The 16,554-nt window shown below is 41.8% G+C and overlaps 2 long non-coding RNA genes across 2 annotated transcripts in view; both read right to left on the bottom strand.

The window, feature by feature from the left end:
- Positions 1 to 445: 445 nt before the first annotated feature.
- Positions 446 to 16,554, bottom strand: part of LOC135482679 (uncharacterized) — a 228,952-nt gene continuing 212,843 nt past the window's right edge. Inside the window, exon 3 of the long non-coding RNA XR_010446262.1 lies at positions 446 to 539. This is a non-coding gene — a long non-coding RNA (uncharacterized LOC135482679). The remainder of the gene's footprint in view (positions 540 to 16,554) is intronic.
- LOC135483440 (uncharacterized) lies at positions 7,959 to 14,583 on the bottom strand. The gene is made up of 3 exons (XR_010446318.1): positions 14,521 to 14,583; positions 13,689 to 13,758; positions 7,959 to 8,003 (listed from the first exon to the last, which is right to left on the bottom strand). It is a non-coding gene; the product is annotated as an uncharacterized LOC135483440 (long non-coding RNA).

The following is a 16,554-nucleotide window of genomic DNA, read 5'->3' on the forward strand; positions in this document are numbered from 1 at the left end:
TTACCCCATGGCCATGGGCCATCATTTTTATTTTTCCCAACATAAACCAAGATATGAAATCATGTTTCAGACAAGGTGGCAGCAGCAACATCTAACATAATCCTCCAAAATCACCAGAGTATTGAATCACCGATTCAAATACGAATATAAATATCTTATCTTATTTACGATGTAGACATGTATGTACTGTCTGTACATGATGTCCTGATGATTGATGTTGGCTACATGACACAGACAGACCGCATGATGATGAGATAGCATCCCACGACTAGATTTTCGGCACGGTTTATAATCACTACGATACTCACAACGATCTGACATAAGATATCAAAATAAACTTAACCGTGATATCAACTATTCGGACTTGATTTATTGACGTCATTTGCAAATTTGACGCAATCTGTTAGTTTAATCGAGCAGCATCAACTTACCTTGCACATGCCTTCTGAAGATGACGAAATACAGCAGCACCACATGATACGACCAATTGATTTTCGGAAATAAATCCTTTTCAAAATCTGACAATGGATTTAAAAAACCTGTCAAATAAATAATAAACAATATAAGGAACGTGTTTACAATCCCCGATCACACCCCAAAAAATGTCATCGGTTGACTAACCAAGCACCACTGTTCAATGGATTTATAGTTGAATGCGAGGCATTATTTTGACGAAGTTTTTAAAAATATATTTCCTGACCAGAACACGCAAGCTATGCAGGCGGGAATTCTGTTGACGTCATTAGCGGGAAATCCCTTCCAATCGGCGGTAATTTATGCGCGGATTTGTGCAATTTAACGAAGCGATTTCAGACAAAAACACCAAATTAACTGGCAACAACGGTTACCATTGTGATATGTACTATCAAAAACAGCTTGTACTTGCTTACATTCCTCAATCCTGACCACAATTCGGGTGAAATCATCGTATGAAAATATTTACCGAAACATGAAGTTTATGCCATGAATGAGCATACTCATTGTCATAGCCTCGTTTACAAGTACGAAGTATTTTCCCGTGAATATTCAAAACTGCTTGGCTCCTAGCCAGTTAAATATCATGTGACTATACACAAAATAGAACACTTTGATGGAAATTGTAAATCATTTTGTTATCTATCAGGGGAAAACAAGCTGATGATGATCAAGTAAATCATTCATGAGAAATCGTTTTGTTGCTGAAGCTTGCATGACGAAGTTAATGCTAAACCTTTTCTTGTGCTCTACTGCGCCACCGTAGTTTTCTATTTAGACCAGTTATGACGTCATTTCTGGTGATTCCCTACGTTGTCCAATGAGCGCTTTTTAAAATGTGCCATTTGGTATTGTACAGTATGCAATGGATTTTTTCAGCGCTGCCAGTTGCCGAACAGAATGCCGTAGCTCCCTCAATTTCCAATCAATTTTCATGGGAGTGACATTATTGTATTGCTTAGAATGTCTACTTTTTACTCATGAAAGAATCGTAGAACTAAAACTTACTAGGCGAACAGAATCATGCCAATTCACTGCACATACTGTGGGAATTCTCCACTTCAAAATACATCGGCGATGTCATCGCGAACAGATCATGCACTTCCGATATCGTTTTCATAGAAATGTGGCCACATTTTCAAGAACTAATTTCTGAAAGTAGTCCCTAAAGACCTTATGACTACCACTGAAACGAACTAGTGATAATGTAATGTTTTCGCCCCGGCCGCAACACGGGCCGAAGACAGATTGGGGTGGCTTGGGACACCGCACCATCCCCCACAAAATTTGGTCAGTGTGTAACTGACCACAATGTTACAGAATTCAATTCACTAACATAACAGGACCGTCGATGATCGATTCATTCACCAAGGTGTTTTCTCCATGACAAGTGGCGAAAGTCTGAACTTTCTTCTTTGGAATTTCATCTTGAGCTTGTTCAGAAAACTCCGGTTGATCAATGTTCTTTGGCGTTGGCCGATCGATTTCTTCCAATTGGAGAAAGTCTGGTCCACAGGTCCAGAAACTGTCGTGAATCCGATCATGAATTGAGGCGCCTCTAGTCGCCAGGTCCTCTGGATTCTTCTTTCCGGGGACGTGCCTCCATTGCTGGGGACAGGTTTCCTCTTGGATCTCGGCGATTCGATGTGATATGAATGGCTTATAGCGTCTGGACTGGCCGCGAATCCAAAATACCACGTCCATGCTATCTGTCCAAAACATCAGTGTCGTCAGGCCTAACAACTCCTTGCACTTGATGGCCAGACGCAATCCTAGAACAGCACCCATTAGTTCCAAACGAGGAATGCTCACGGATTTCAAAGGCGTAACCCTTGCCTTAGCGATAACGATACGAACTGTAATGGTACCATCAGAGTAACAATCCCTGACGTACACTACAGCAGCATACGCAAGACTAGACGCATCCGTGAATGTGTGCAACTCTGAAGTCACGGGTTGTCCTCTGCAATAACATCTAGGAACTTCAAACGATTCGACTTGGGGTAGTTCCTCTAGCCATGTACGAACTGACTTCTCTAGCGTGGAAGGGAATGGATCATCCCAACCTAAGCCCGCTAGCCAGGCCTCTTGTAAAACCATCTTGGCGCGGATAACGTATGGCGCCAAAAGCTGCAGCGGGTCGAAAAGTCTAGCTACCAGACTAAGTGTGGTTCTTTTGGTGACGATTATCACCTCCACTGTCTTGTGTTTGTACCCGATGACATCCTTCTCGGCGTTCCACAACACTCCTAACGGCTTCTGACATGGGAGAGCTGACTCCTCCAAGTCTTCTATTCCCGGTGACCGACTCTCCTCTGGAACATCTTTCAAAACCTCAATGTTGTTACTCATCCATTTTCGGATTGCGAAACCGGCTGTACCAAGCAATTCTGTGAGCTCCCTCCACATAGCTTTGGCAATTGGTACGTGGTCGACGGACGGCAATGCATCGTCCATGTATAGACTTCTGCGACATGCTTCCGCAGCTAATTGGTACTCCGAGCTGTGTTTCTCCGCATGAGTGCGTATTACCAATTGGGCTAAAAACGGTGACGCCCGATCCCCAAATGGTAGTCTGGCGGACTCGAAGGTCTTGGCCTGCCAAAGGATCCGATGGTATCTGCAGTCCACAGGGTCTAGTAGTACCTGGCTGAACATCTCTTTGATGTCACCCATGAGCGCAATGGCTTCTTGCCTAAATGTGATCAGGATATCTAGTATTTCTTGCTGTAGCTTGGGACCCGGAAGCATCTGGTCATTGAGGCTGGTTCCAGCGTAAACCGCTGCTCCATCGTAAACAACTCTAACCTTTGTTGTCTCGCGGTCTTCATTTACTACGCCAAAGTGAGGAAGATACCATCCTGGGGTATACTTATTCTCATCCAAGATCTCCTTGATATATCCTTTTCTTACGTTATCCTCAAACACATCCTGGTATTGGACTGCCACATTCGGCCGTCTTCTCAAACTAGCCTCAAGACTCCTTAACCTTTTCTCGGCTACTGAGCGATTGTCAGGCAACTTAGGTCGATCCTCTTTCCAGGGGATGCTGACTTGGTATCTCCCCTCCGATCCAATAGATTTCAGTGACTCTGAGGCCTTAGCAGTCGCCAATCTCTCCTCGGGGGTTTCATCCGCTTGGGTTTTCCCTTCAAGGGCGTCGATGTTCCACAATCGGCGCATTGCCTCATCAGTTTTGATATCACTCGATGTGTCTATTGCGATGGATTGAGCACAGTAAGTTTCCGATGACGATGTCGAGAACTGTGACGTCGATGTTAGCGGGCCGACGCAAGTCCAACCTAGTGGCGTTTTGCGGGCCACAGGTTGCCCTGGCTTCCCAAATCTTTCCTCCAAGGTCATGGTTAGCTCTGGATGGTCCGAACCGATGAGAATGTCGACCTTCGCTCTCCTGCAACCTTGGGGAACTCGATCCCGCTGAGATGACTCCAATTTTCCTGGATTCTGGTCCAATCGGGTGCTTTTAATCCCTCGTACATCGAGTCGAGCGTGCGAGCTCCAATCGTTGCCCTCATCTCCCCGTCTAGACTTTCTGTGTCGAACGATACAGGTCCACTTGGGATGATGCTTTCCGAATTGGTTAACGTGGATAGGATTAGATTTGCATCCTCTATTGGTAGCCCTAACGATTTGGCTACATCAGTTCTAATGTAGGACGAATCAGATCCATCGTCCAGGAACGCTTGGAGTTTTCGTTGTGTCCTCCTTTTGAGAGTATGTATATGGGTAGAACGCGTAATCCAACCCTGGTCGGGATCACTTTACCTGAGCTATCAACTCCGAATGCGCTGTTCACCTTGTCGAATTTGGTCGATGATGGAACTGTTGTCGGGTGTAGGCTTCTATGATGGGTTTTGGTACACCCTTCCGTGTCACATTTTTTCGTCAATTTGCAGACTCTGCCTTGGTGTCCTATGTACAGACACCTGAAGCAGATCTTGTGCTCTTTTGCCATTGCCCAACGATCTTGAACTCCTGTAGCGTGCCACTTCTCGCACTTTGCTATCCCGTGTTTACCCCGACAAAGGGGGCAGATGAATGGCGGCTTTGACGTGGATGATTCTTGTTGGTTGGCGCTGGCAGAATTGGACTTCTGGCTCTTCGATAGTCTAGTTGAGTCGTTTGAACTCGTAGCATGACCCTGACTCCTATTATGACTTCCCACGCCTTTCTTCCGACGGAAGTCTTCTGACTTTTGACTTTTCAATGGTTCTTTTAGCTCGGCCATCGCAAGTCAAATGGCTACTTGCTTATCTAGCCATCTCACAAAGGTATCAAGTCCATCTTCTTCTTCAGTAAGTTGGCGGCGATTCTGATACTGTATGAGCAGGGTACTGGGAATCCTCTGTAGAGTAATTGCGAATAAGGCTGATGGGCCAACTAGTTCGCGTTCCTGGCCACACTGTTAGAAAAATTCGCAGTAGATTTACAGAAAATGCTTGAAGCCGAGTCCCTGGAACCTTGATTAATATTACTGGAAGACTTTTTTTTTTACAGAATACCATATTTTCAGAAACATACATTCTGTGTTTTTACAGAAGAGTTGTAATACTGTATTGGGCAAAAGTTCTGTAAAAATATGTATGGTTCCTTTTTCTTACAGAAGAAGTGTAATACTGGATAAAGCAAAAGTTCTGTAAAAATACGGATGGTTCCAAGGACTCAGCTTCAAGCACTTTCTGTAAATTAACCAATGACAGGACGCAAGCAACTTCTGTAAATTTTTAGAACATTTATTAAAATTACTGGTTATCAAAACAAAAATTCTCAATCACAATAACAGATCTCTGGGTTTTTTCCACACAAACACAACCTTAGTTCAGTTAAAGGTTTCCAACAAAAGCTGATCCGAAACTCAACTACATTTATGGACTCCAACTCAGCAATCCCTGGTCTTAAAGCACCAATATCAAACTTGAATTACTACACTTGAATTATAATTAATGAGAAAAAATGTGAATAGAAGAACAACCGATTCAAGTACCGGCAGTATTAAGATGACAGAAGCACAGAGTTAGGTATACTCATAAACATCATTTATACAATGTAGCATGGAACAAAGCCACTCACAAAAATGTATCGACGACTCATCGATGGTAAATTGATTTACCTTCGACGTTACAAGATGTAGCCAAAATCTGTCTAAAATGATGACGCTATATTCACTGCCATATTAATGATGATAAATCAACTTAAACCAGTATTATGCACAGTGACTGTGGTGTCAACAGCATAAAACAGCAAAAAAAGGTCTATGATACACAAACCAAACAGTTGATGGACTATTTCAGTCCATATTTACATGTTTCAAGGACAACCTCCATGTTTATACCTTCAATATGTTCAAGATCCATACAGTATGAAATAAACCTGGAAAATAACATCAAAATACTGATTACTCACTGGACTTTCAGTACAGTTCAAATGTATTACAAAGTTTTGAAAAGCTCATCCCTAAATACACAGGGACATACTATACTTAATCAAAATCAGGGAATGCTAATCCCAAAAACATTCATCAAACCTGAATTACAACATTGAAATCAAATACACAGAATTCTCGAGTAGGGAGTCATCCAATGCACGGAAGCCGAATTAAATTGTCTGAGTAGCTTCATGGGTGGTATTGTAGTCTTAGTTCAGTTAAAGTGAATTCCAAAAGCTGATCTGAAACTCAACTACATGTACATTTATGGACTCCAACTCAGCGATCCCTGGTCTTGAAGCACCAATATCAAACTTATTACTACACTAGAATTATAATGAGAAAGAATGTGAATAGAAGAGCAACCGATTCAAGTACCGGCAGTATTAAGATGACAGAAGCAAAGAGTAGGTATACTCATAAACATCATTAATAGCATGGAACAAAGCCACTCACAAAAATGTATCGACGACTCGTCGATGGTAAATTTATTTACCTTCGACGTTACAAGATGTAGCCAAAATCTGTCTGAAATGATGGTGCTATTCAGCTATATTCACTGCCATATTAATGATGATAAATCAACTTAAACCAGTATTATGCACAGTGACTGTGGTGTCAACAGCATAAAACAGCAAAAAAAGGTCTATGATACACAAACCAAACAGTTGATGGACTATTTCAGTCCATCTATACATGTTTCAAGGACAACCTCCATGTATATCACTTCAATATGTTCAAGATCCATACAGTATGAAATAAACCTGGAAAATAACATCAAAATACTGATTACTCACTGGACTTTCAGTACAGTTCAAATGTATTACAAAGTTTTGAAAAGCTCATCCCTAAATACACAGGGACATACTTAACCAAAATCAGGGAATGCTAATCCCAAAAACATTTATCAAACCTGAATTACAACATTGAAATCAAATACACAGAATTCTCGAGTAGGGAGTCATCCAATGCACGGAAGCTGAATTAAATTGTCTGAGTAGCTTCATCACTTGCGAACATCAGAAGTCACTCCTTGGCATTCCAGTCACTTTCGAATTGCAGCATGGCAGCAAGAAATTTTACTATCTTTGGTGGAATTGGCGTTTTGTACTTCTTGTTTCGGTTTCTTTCTTTCCGTGGGTTCAGGCCAAAGAATTCTCTGAAATAATTGAAAGTACTGTAAGGCGTAATATTGATGCAGGAGAGATGATTTAAAGCACACATTGATGTTTGCCAGGTTTTTAGGACATGTTGGTTGCAACAGGTTCAGGCGGATGATTTCTCAAGACAGGAATAGTCTTGTATTGTAATGGTAGTGTAAGGCAATACGTGAGAGTACTGGACCTTTGCCTTCTGGTGATACGGCCAACCTTCCAGACACAGAGCAACTCATAAACTTACATTTTGAGACTTTCAAAATTAGCGTGCAAGAAATTGACTGATTTCCTGATTGATATCTTGCTGAACACTTTTGATAATCTCACAGATGGCACCAACCTAAACCATTTATATGGAGGATGATGGTCACAGAACTTTATTCCTTGCGATCATAAGAAGCTTTCTTTGCCACCAGCAAGGCCTAACTAGTCCCCCCCCACCACACACGTCATGTGAATAGGCGAGCTTCATTTGACTACCAAACATTTGATTTCTCATTGCATCAAAGGAGAAAACACAGACTGTGTCACCCAATAGATATTGCTAGGCTTGATGTGGCGCATTTGAAAATAATGACATTGGTGGACCTGCCCATACAAAAATGTCTGCTGGTTCCTATTCACTAGTAATTTAAGTATTACACCAGCTGGCAATGTCAGTGTCAATAACCAGTTTCCAATCAATTTCCAAACATTTCCTTTCATCAAAATTCAACTGTACTTGAACCCTAAGACATACAATGCTTACCTTTGAAGGAATTCCATCGTTACTTCAGATTCTTTTGGGTACTTATATGCAAAGGCATAAAATGAGGTGAACAGGGCCACGAGAGCCTCTCTGAAAGTTCTGAGATGGTCGTTTACTACCTTCCCGTCAATGACTAGGTAGAATATCAGTCTCCCCTGGAAAACGTCTTCCTTCCGTCCTGGAAAATAAGAAGAATCGGGGTGGCAGTGTCAGAGAATAGGTGTGGAAAGAATGACCAGGGCACCACTTTTTTTAAAAAACAAGCCAGAGATTATTGATACCACAGATTGGCTAATCCCAATCAAGTGGACACCAAGACTAGTAAAATACCCTTGAAAATGGTCAGATGACATGGACCACAGGGCTCAAAGTTCAATTTTTTACTTAGGAGCACACAGCTCCTTACCTCCAAATTTTAGGAGCTGAGTTGCAATATTTAGGAGCCGATTTTTTTTACTGCCTGGCGTATTACCTGGGCCTCGAAAAGAAACGTCAACTAATATGCATATGAGGTAAGTCTTGCCATGATGTTCGTTGAACATATAACAGATGAAGAACAAGACCAAATATATGAAAATAACTGTATTTATTCATCTCATTCTGTATTCCAGAGTAAGACTGATTCAAGTTCCTTTTCACATTCCAATAACTGTGAAAGAGGCAAATCGGATAAAATGAACTCACCAAAGAAACAAGTTGTACAATAAAACAGGTCAAACCTTGGACTTTAGGTCACTATTCAAATTTCTTGTAATTTACTAACTTACACCTTTTACAGATTTCAGATTCAAGGCAGTCAACAGGTTAAATTGTGAAATCTTAAAAATTCTGATAATGTTTATCTACATGTATGTTTCTTCTCTCATACTGTTTACTGTCTTTCTTATTATCTGATTTCCAGATGATTATCCTAGCCAGAGTGGACACCATGAACCCAGTCAATCAAGATTAACAGTTCAATCATCTGATACAGCAATGTTAGTGTCTTCACCAACGCAAACTATTGCTGGCCAGCTGCGGTACAGATTTGGCCTACGTGGCCCCTGTCCGCTGTTAAACCATTTTCTGATGACAGGCTCGGGATTGAAGTCAGCCAGGCTGCACCCCTCAGAACTTATACGGATTAGATCAGATGTGGTTGAAACATGTAGGCCAGCTCTGTCATCCGATTTAATCCTCCTCTGTGCAGAGAATCCCCTTTCACACTGTGCACTGGATATAGGAATAACCAGCGTTATCTCCACCAAATGCAACATGTTCTAAAATACATGAAAAGAAATATCTATTAGTAAAAATAGAAGAGCATCATGTGCCAGAGGGCACTGACACCTTTGTCCATGAACTGGCCATTAACCAATGTTTTAACCCTTGAATATTCACCCTGGACCTCGTCTACCTGGCAACCGTTCCTGAAAAGTAAAAAGAGATGTGTAAAGCAATGATCACTTTGAATAAGAACATTTTCTTGGCACAATGTCAGTGATCCCTTCAGAGACAGAATGACACCAATTTGATTTAGTAGTACCGTAGTGGTGCAGTATGGAGCTTACCTTTGCAGCAAATCAACAAAGTAGCGTAGCAGGAATTCCATCTCCTCATATCCATAGCTTTCTAGGTCATTGACAGCTGATGGCCATGTATCATGGTTGAATACCATGTTGCGACATCTGACAGCAGCTGCTGACTCATCAGTGATGTTGTCGCCAAGAGGCTCCCCTAACAGGGCAGAGAAGCGATTCCTGATCTCCCGCAGAGCTATGTCGATGGTATTTCGAACCCCAGCTGCCAGCCTTTGATGTCCAAAACCTTCCTCGATCAGTAGAGCAACGTCACCCTTCAACTTGATTCCCTGAAGAAATATGAAGTTGATTGAAGATGATTGAATATATCAATTATTTTGTATGTCATTTTCAAAATAATTAATATCTTTAATCACATGTCAAGGAATAGAAATTATACCAACAAAAGTGTTTTCGATTATCTGACCGTGTTCATACCTGGAATTCTCCCTGCTGAGTGGCGTCATCATTCAGGAATCTTTCTTTGTTCCCCCTCCTTTTTGGGGTGGTCCTTAGGTCCTCTAATTGCTGGATCGTGTGTTTTACCGCCATTATCGCTTGCTGAAGAATGAGATCATTTCTCTGCAGCAATAAGCTTAGAGAGGAAATGATCGCAAAAACATCAGCAAGGAAATGGCCGAAAAACACAAAGTCCAGGCTTACCATTGTCTTGAGAAGCTGAAAGAAATAAACAAAAGATACCTTAATACTTTTGGCACAAGAAGCTATTAATATAATCTCACCGAATATTACTGCCACACCAGTATAACTTGCCTTCTTTGCCCTGCCAGAAATGTCCGCTTTTGGATGAGTGGCTGCCAGATGTTCCATGTGCACATACGTTGCATTGAACTGGCCAGTTGTGCCCGACTCCTTCATCATGAACACATCAAGTGCACGTTGAACATGGGGCAGCCACCTTGTGCCCTTAACATTTGACACCTGAAAAATGAATTGAAATCAATATGTTAAATAATATGAACATCAGGGAGAGCAACTGACGAATCCTACATGTGTGCTAAAAAGCCATTCAAAGACAAGTACTGTACCTTCAAGACTTTAACCCCAAGCTCTTTGCCAAGCTTTTCCAAATCTCTCTGAGATTTTGTGCTATAATGGTAAGTTTTCCATACCAGGAAGAGTGTGTCGTAGATATCCCTCACCATCGGGACGTCTCGCTGCAAGACCAGGACAGCCAATTCTAACCTGAAATTGAAAAGGTAATTTGAGCAAGGAGTATTTTGATACAGCAGAGAAGACTTCACAGTCAGTGCTGAACAGTTGATTTAACAAACCATACCTGTGCGCCATACAGTGAAATGGGATGACATGCTGTCCTGCCTGTTGCCTCAGCTTTTCTATCACACCATTCCGGTGTCCAAGGTTCACCGATGCTCCATCTGAGCCCATGCACACCAACTTTTCCTTCCAATCAACATTAGGTTGGGCGTTGTCTTCATATCTGGCTAGGTCTTGAAAGGTCTTGTCTGCTGCCTCTAGAACACCTGTGAACATGAGTTGAAATTTCACTATAACAAAAATAATCATTGAGTTGGGCTAATATTGTTAGTTTCGAATATTGTATAGGCCTAGATGTAGACAGATTGAGTGAAGAGAAATTAGTAACTTCGTTTGTTTTACAACTGCGTGCACCTAGTGACTGAGGAGACATGTTTCATTGCTTGTGTTTACGAATGGGTGACCTAGTGTAATCGATCACCTAGTATGGTAACTTAACTTACCTGTTGCATGGGCATCCTCAACCTCCTGCTGCCCGACCAGTCGATTTACAGGCCATCCCAACTCCAGGATGCGGGCATAGACAATTTCACATTCCTTGTTGCTGACATCTGTTTCACCATCAATGATAATCGAGAGGTACCTAACCTTCTTCAACTGGTCATTGAGAATTTCTCTCGTGTGGTCTGCTATAGCCCCCACAAATTCAGCGCATTTGATATCATTATCATATGTTGGGTTAATCGGGAGCCCACATTTCTTATGACATAACAGCCATGGCTTAAACTTAGTGAAGGGTATTTCCTCTTTTGCAATGTTGTAGGCAATGTTGAACTTAACCTCTAGTTGTTTTTCAACTTCCAGCTGATTGTTGGTGACCTGACGATTGAAAACTTGTGGCAACGCAGCTTTGGATGTCTTTTTCAGACATGCATCTCTGCACAAAATATGAGCACGACTTATCTTATGCTTGGCCAAGGTATCATGCTTATGGGTGTCGCATCCGGCAGTGGACCCAAGGTTAGACCTGGCAAGCGCTGGATTAGCACGACAGTCCTTGCAAAACATTAGACCGTCCGTCCCCTTGTCTGCTTCCCACTGGAGCCACGGGAATTCCTTCAGCCACTCCTTTCTGAATTTACTATCGTAGTTGACTTTAGTCTTCGCTTTTTTACGGACTGGTTCATTGTCATTGGCATCTGGTGGAGGCCTGGGCGGGCGGGGCTGGGGGACCATTTCCCTCTCATCTGTAATGGTCTCGGAGTCTGACCCATCCTCCTCCAAATAATCGATGACGATATCTTTATGTGGTATGCCATCAGGTAGGCTTACTTCACCTACAGCTCTTGCTGGTCTAGTACTGTATAAGAAAACAAAAGAGACAGCATTATCGCACCGGTAGCCAGTGAATTCTACTTAAACAAATTGTGTTTTTCTCAGGATCAAAATCAGCTGAGACATCCCCTGGACATAACAACGATAGATTACACTATGCAAGGAAGGTTCAACTGTACTGTACTACAGCAGCTGTACTACAGGGTCTTCCCTGGGATTTCAATGAACAACCATGTCGGATTTTCGCTTGGGTGCGCGTGCGGCAAAATTAAAAAAAAAAAAATGGTTTTTTTTGCTTTAAATTAAGGCATTCTGACCCCTTTTTCCGTCTTCTGGGGCCCCAGGCATATTTTGCGTTCTGATGGTGACATAACAGTCACTCAGAACGTACGTCCTTATCCACAATTTAAAAAAAAAAAAAAATTTTTTTTTTAAAGGATGTCGGACCTAGTGGCGCCCTCTTTAATTGTGACAAGCCGACATGGTTAAAACAGCCAGGTAGCCTCTGCCCTAAAGGGACACTTCACTCATTTGGAAATTTAGAAATATCCTTAATACATTCAAATTAATTGATATCTGCAATATTAGGCGTCAGATTTTTTTTACATCAGCGAACAAAAATTCAAATTTTTTCAATGAGTGGAGTCTCCCTTTAACAGCATCAGCAAGTATTAAAAGTCTGCCTTATTTTTCAAACGAGACTAATCATTTTTATTTGCCTCAGTAGAGAAGTAATAGGAGTAAGTGAAACAAACGCCGGCCCGTTACGGGTAAGTTCAGTGTAAAACATTTCGGCGGGAAATCCTGACGACCATGTGCTACCACGCCCTGGTGACATCTTTCCATGTGACAAATCAAACTCTACTAGGCCAATTTTATCTGCATAGTTAATATCATATGTTCTAGGCAATGTAGGCCTAATTCAAGGAATACATGTTTGGAAGGGACCCGGGAGAAGCTGAGATTGATGCGCCGACGATTCAAAAACATTACGTCAAACGGGACGGGGTCATCTCAGTGCAACTCGACTCTGCTCAGTTGTAGTCCAGCTCACGTCACATATCAGATGGGCATGCAATACAAGAGATAAATGAATGACTAATCAAGAAATACTTAGGGTAAATGCTACTACTGTTGCACACTAACCATGGCAAAAACGAAAGGTTTCGCTGCTGGGGCTTGCGCTGGCGATCGTCACCAGTGGGCATTGTGTTGACAGCCTCAGGGAGGGGATGAATTATGTTAATGAGTTATGTTACCTTTCAATTCCGTGCCGTGGCGCTGTAGTGCTGCGTGCTCCGTCTTGGGCGTTATCGACGATGATCGGATTGAACGGGAAGCGAGTGATGTGGGGTCTACAATCCAAAATCAAAAACGATCGCGCGCCACACCATTTTCAATAATATGTTCGCAATCTACGGAATACGATCGCTATTGTTTGAATCACTCGCAGACTTGTAAAATGGGTGATTTGGGAGTTCAGTCGCATGTTGTCAAAACAATTCGCAAAAACTGTAAAAAATCAATTCGCAGGTGTGCGAGTACGGGGACATTTCTGGTCGCATTATGAAATTTCTTGTCGCATATGCGACCATTTAGGCGCGAACTTTGAGCGCTGGACCAGTAGATGTACGTAATGTTGTAAGCAACGTAAAGGTTCAGCTTTTAAAAAAGACGTTGAGCAAGGTCGGGGGGGGGGGGTGGGTAGTAAAGAGCCTTAGAGAACTTACCAAGGATTGCGATGAAAGGTGTTTGTGGTTTGCCCTTGTCCGCAATAATGGCAGCCTTGTTACCTTCAACCTGAAAACAGATTCAATGTCAATATTACTAAATGTAAGCAAAGCTCGCTTCAGTCCTTATCCTTAAAATACTAGTATTGCAGGCGAGCAGAAAAGTGCTCGCCTCAAAGGGGCTGTTCATTTTAAAATCAAGGGTGCAATTTGTGGTCCCTGAGAAAATGGAAAGAGCTATGAGTTTGCCATTTGCAGGGGTCATTCTAGGCATGAAATGATTAAAAATGGTGCGAAAATGAATTTTATTCAAAATAATTTGTTAAAACAATAGTCAAATTTGCGACTGTAATTGCGGCGCGGTTTTCGTTGGAAGGCGCACATTTTTTTGCGCGCCTCATTTTCATTTTAGGCGCGTTATGGCGCGGGCGCGCAAGGCCTGTCGCTTTGATTACAAACTGTTTTCTCTCTCCGCTGCTCGACTTTTTTGGTACTGGCTTGCAGTAGGCCTACACACTAAAATAAGTAAATCCAAACTGTATTTTCACAAGCCTCAATGACAAATGACTGAAGCAGACTATTTTTAGCAATTCAGCTTCTTGCTTAAGATTTGTGATAACCACACTGTCCACAGAGTACTGGCAGGCCTACCTTAAAAATCCTACCAAAATCAGCATGACATGTATGAATATGATGCAAAACAATAGTTGATGTTTTCTCTCCTGTTACTGTATCATCGTGTCACTGACAAAGTTGCAGCCATGATGATTTAGGCCTGCATGCTGCATTGTATTGGCAGTGCTGTGGTGAGTACATAAACAGTTTAACTTACCCCATAAAAGCGGAACAAAGTGCCCTCCTCTTCAAGAAAGTGGCTAATCAGTAAGAAGATGACACCTTGCTAATTTGGACTGGTAGTTTGAGTTCTTGCAACTTCTGCCTTGAGGAGGTCAAGCCAGCTTTTCAGTGACTCACTTTTTGGCTCACCGTAAGGGGAGTCTATATGATAGCGCTGTGTCCGTCGTCGTCGTCGTCGTCGTCGTCGTCGTCGTCGTATCCTAACAGTGGCACGTTTCTTAACTGCTAGGGCTATGAACTTGAAACTTTGTACACAGAATGCCCTAGGTCAGCTGACCTCTGACACTGATTTTCGGTCCGATCTGATTCTCTGTTTGGCCAACAGGGGGCCAAATGTCGATATCTAAAAAGTGTGATATCTCGCTTATTAGTGACTTGTTTTCGATAAAACTTTTGTTGTGGGTACTCATAGCAAATATTCATTTTATATTCATTTTTAATTTGACCTTGTTTTCAAGGTCACAGAGGTCATATGGCGTAAATTGGCCATTAGAGTGTAAACTATGGCACGTTTCTTAACCACTAAAGCTATGAACTTGAAACTTGGTACATATAACCCCCTATATCACATAGCCTCTGGTGCTGAAGTTTGGTTCGATCTGATTCCTAACTTTGCCACCAGGGGGCCAAAAGTGGAAATCTAAAAAGTGTGATATCTCGCTTATAAGTGACTTGTTTTCGATAAAACTTTTGTTGTAGGTACTCATAGCAAATATACATTTTATATTCTACGGGTTTTTAATTTGACCTTGTTTTCAAGGTCACAGAGGTCATATGGCGTAAATTGGCCATTAGAGTGTAAACTATGGCGCGTTTCTTAACCACTAAAGCTATGAACTTGAAACTTGGTACATATAACCCCCTATATCACATAGCCTCTGGTGCTGAATTTCAGTTTGATCTGATTCTCAACTTTGCCACCAGGGGGCCAAAAGTGGAAATCTAAAAAGTGTGATATCTCGCTTATAAGTGACTTGTTTTTTCGATAAATTTTTTATGGTAGGTACTCTTAGGAAGAATACATCACATATCTTACGGGTTTTCAATTTGACCTACTTTTCAAGGTCACAGAGGTCATATGGCGTAAATTGGCCATTAGAGTGTAAACTATGGCACGTTTCTTAACCATTAAAGCTATGAACTTGAAACTTGGTGCATATAACCCCCTACATCAGATAACCTCTGATGCTGAATTTTGGCCCGATCTGATTCTTTATTCTGCCACCAGGGGGCCATAATGGAACAAAGTAATATCTTGCTTATTTGAGTGAATTGTTTTCGATAAATTTTTTATGGCAGGGACTTCTAGCAAGGATACACCACATGTCCTACGATTTTTGGATTTGACCTCCTTTTCTAGGTCACAGAGGTCAAATGGCGTAAATTGGCCGTTAGAGTGCAACTATGGCACGTTTCTTAACTGCTGAAGCTATGAACTTGAAAGTTAGTACATGTAACCTCCTACATCAGACACCGAATTTTGGCCTGATCTGATTCTTGATTTGGCCACCAGGGGGTCAAAACTGAAAATGTAGGACATGCAATATCTCGCTTATTAATGACTTTTTTTCTGTGAAATTTTTATTGCAGGGACTCTTAGCAATCACACGATATTGATCTTGTTGATGTCATATACAATTATTGGTTGGATCATAAACTTATATATACTGCCCTGTCTTATTACTTGACATCAATACACATCTAAAAAAAGTCTTCATGCCTGATTGTGTTCACCATATTCACCTGTAAACTAAGCATGATCCTGCCTACTAAAAGATGTATACGGTGAGCACAATGGCCCCTGGCTGTTTCATCTTCTTCGCTGACATGATAAAGTCGGCAATGTGGGTGGCTTTGTTTCGTCCGACTATGGCCTCTTCAAGGGCAGAATCGACGTTTATGTTAGTCTGTGTTTCGAAGTGATCAACAAGGCATTCAATCTCGAACAAGTATGGCCAGTCTCGTTGTAGCTCCATAACATCAGGGTTATCGGTAATTTGCTTTCTTT

The sequence above is a fragment of the Lineus longissimus genome, chromosome 2 (genome assembly GCF_910592395.1).
Source record: "Lineus longissimus chromosome 2, tnLinLong1.2, whole genome shotgun sequence".
In the NCBI taxonomy this organism is placed as follows: Eukaryota; Metazoa; Nemertea; class Pilidiophora; order Heteronemertea; family Lineidae; genus Lineus; species Lineus longissimus.